The following is a 2,450-nucleotide window of genomic DNA, read 5'->3' on the forward strand; positions in this document are numbered from 1 at the left end:
GAATGCTGATGTAAAACTGGGTATGTGATGATGAGTTAAGTGGTTCTGATCATTGTTCTTGTGGTATGCTGATATAAAACTAGGTCTCTGCTGATGAATTAAGTGGTTCTGGTTATTTTACTTGTGGTATGCTGATCTAAAAACTAGGTCTCTGCTGATGTAATTTGTGGTTTTGGTCATTGTTCTTGTGGTATGCTGATATAAAACTGGGTCTATGATGATGAGTTAAGTGGTTCTGGTTATTGTACTTGTAGTATGCTGATCTAAAACTAGGTCTCTGCTGATGAATTAAGTGGTTCTGGTTATTGTACTTGTGGTATGCTGATCTAAAAACTAGGTCTCTGCTGATGTAATTCGTGGTTTTGGTCATTGTTCTGATGGTATGTTGTGATTTAAAATTGTGTATCTGATGACAATGGATCAAGTGATTCTGCCGGCATGTTGATCTAAAACTGTTTATAATGATATATTAAGTGGTTCTGGTTCGTTGTTCTGGTGACATGTTAATTTAAAACTGTTTATAATGATGTATTAGTTGGTCCTTATTTATTGTTCTGGTGGCATGTTAATTTAAAACTGTGTCTATAATGATGTATTAAGTGGTTCTGGTTCATTGTTCTGGTGGCATGTTAATTTAAAACTGTGTCTATAATGATGTATTAAGTGGTTCTGGTTCATTGTTCTGGTGGCATGTTGATTTAAAACTGCGTCTATAGTAATGTATTAAGTGGTTCTGGTTTATTGTTCTGATAGTATGTTGATTTAAAACTGTTTCTATAATGATGTATTAAGTGGTTCTGGTTTATTGTTCTGATAGTATGTTGCTCAAAAAAACTATATGGTAGTGCGCTATTCTGTTCTGATCATTCTTGTTGATACTGTTTTGCAGCTAGGTTGCCCTTGGTGATGTGCCCAAAGAATTCTGATCACTTTGCCGGTGTAGTAAATAGTGGTTCGACGTGTTCAATGGAATTTTTATTTGTCTTAGGGCAAAAGTAACACAATAGATTAACTGTGCTCATGTGACCACGAGAAATCGAACCCCGAATATTAGCGTTCTAAGTCCGTAAACTCACCGCTGACCCATTGAGGAGAATGATGGGACTGTTTTTTATTTTTGTTCTAACATGTATGTTACAGAACTCAATGTTTCTGGTAACAGTGAAAAAACGAAACGTCGGATAGCACTTTTTTATTTTATAATATATCTTTAACAAAAAAAACACACCAAATTTTCATCAATTATTTTTCCAAAGTTAAATTTTTGGAAGGGATCGTTCATTACCTTTTCGTTTTAAAATAACACAATTAGCCTAGCCCCTCGATAAATTAGTAGTAAGTTTACCTTTTGCTTTTAAAATAACACAATTAGCCTAGCCCCTCGATAGATTAGTAGTACGTTTACCTTTTGGTTTTAAAATAACACAATTAGCCTAGCCTCCCGATGGATTAGTGGTAAGTTTACAGAATTACAATGCTGAAATCCGGAGTTCGATTCCAAGTAGCGGAAAGGGTGAAGATGACCCACTGTATAGCTTTGAACTAATAAAAACAACAACAAAACAGTTAGCCCCCCCCCCAGTGACACAGCGGCATGCCTGCAGACTTACAAACACTACAAACCGGGTTTCGATACCCGTGGTAGGCAGAGCACAGATAACCCATCGTGTATCTCTGTGCTTAATTTAAAAAACAACAAAAAACCAACAGTTAAAGGTTATCGTAAAATTAGGAACTTTTTAAAACTGTAACAGCTGGGTTTGCAGTGTAAGGTTTTATTTACCTTTATTAGATCCAAGTATTAAACAATTTTGTATCGGTCTGACTTCATACTTGTCACTAGTAATGTTTTGATCTTATGACGTTTAACTTCCAGTAAATATTTCAGATTTGACGTAAACATAAAAAACAACATTCAAATCGAGTTACGAAAGGACTTGCAATTTACCGCGGAGACGTTTTCCTCTTGTTTCTTTTTAAATTGTTACATTACTTTAGAATAACACTTTCAAACTGTTCAAGTTTCTACTCTCGCTTAAAGAACCTTATCGAGTCTTTAGTATTCAAGATTGTTTTTTGTAATAGCGAAAGAAGATGCTAGCAGTTTAGAATACGTAAACTTTACTAGCGATTATTAGAACAGCAATGAGGGGGAGAATGTCACGACACAATTATGAGTCTAGTAGTTTAACTATAAAAATAATCTGGAGGGAGGGGGGTATTATTATGCTTCTCAGCATTTTATTTACGTAACTTATTTGTTAATCTCTCCAACCTACGCGTCTGTCGTTTTACTTTTTTCTACTCAAATATTCTACAAATATGTCGGTTAATAGCACCAATTCTTTTAAGATATTTATATACGGTTGAATTTGCAAACTTGCGTAAAAAAGTAAATCTATACAGAAAACAAAATATCGTAGTTTCATAATCAGTCTTTCATTCGTATT

This window comes from Limulus polyphemus, unplaced genomic scaffold (genome assembly GCF_000517525.1).
Source record: "Limulus polyphemus unplaced genomic scaffold, Limulus_polyphemus-2.1.2 Scaffold5005, whole genome shotgun sequence".
Classification (NCBI taxonomy): Eukaryota; Metazoa; Arthropoda; class Merostomata; order Xiphosura; family Limulidae; genus Limulus; species Limulus polyphemus.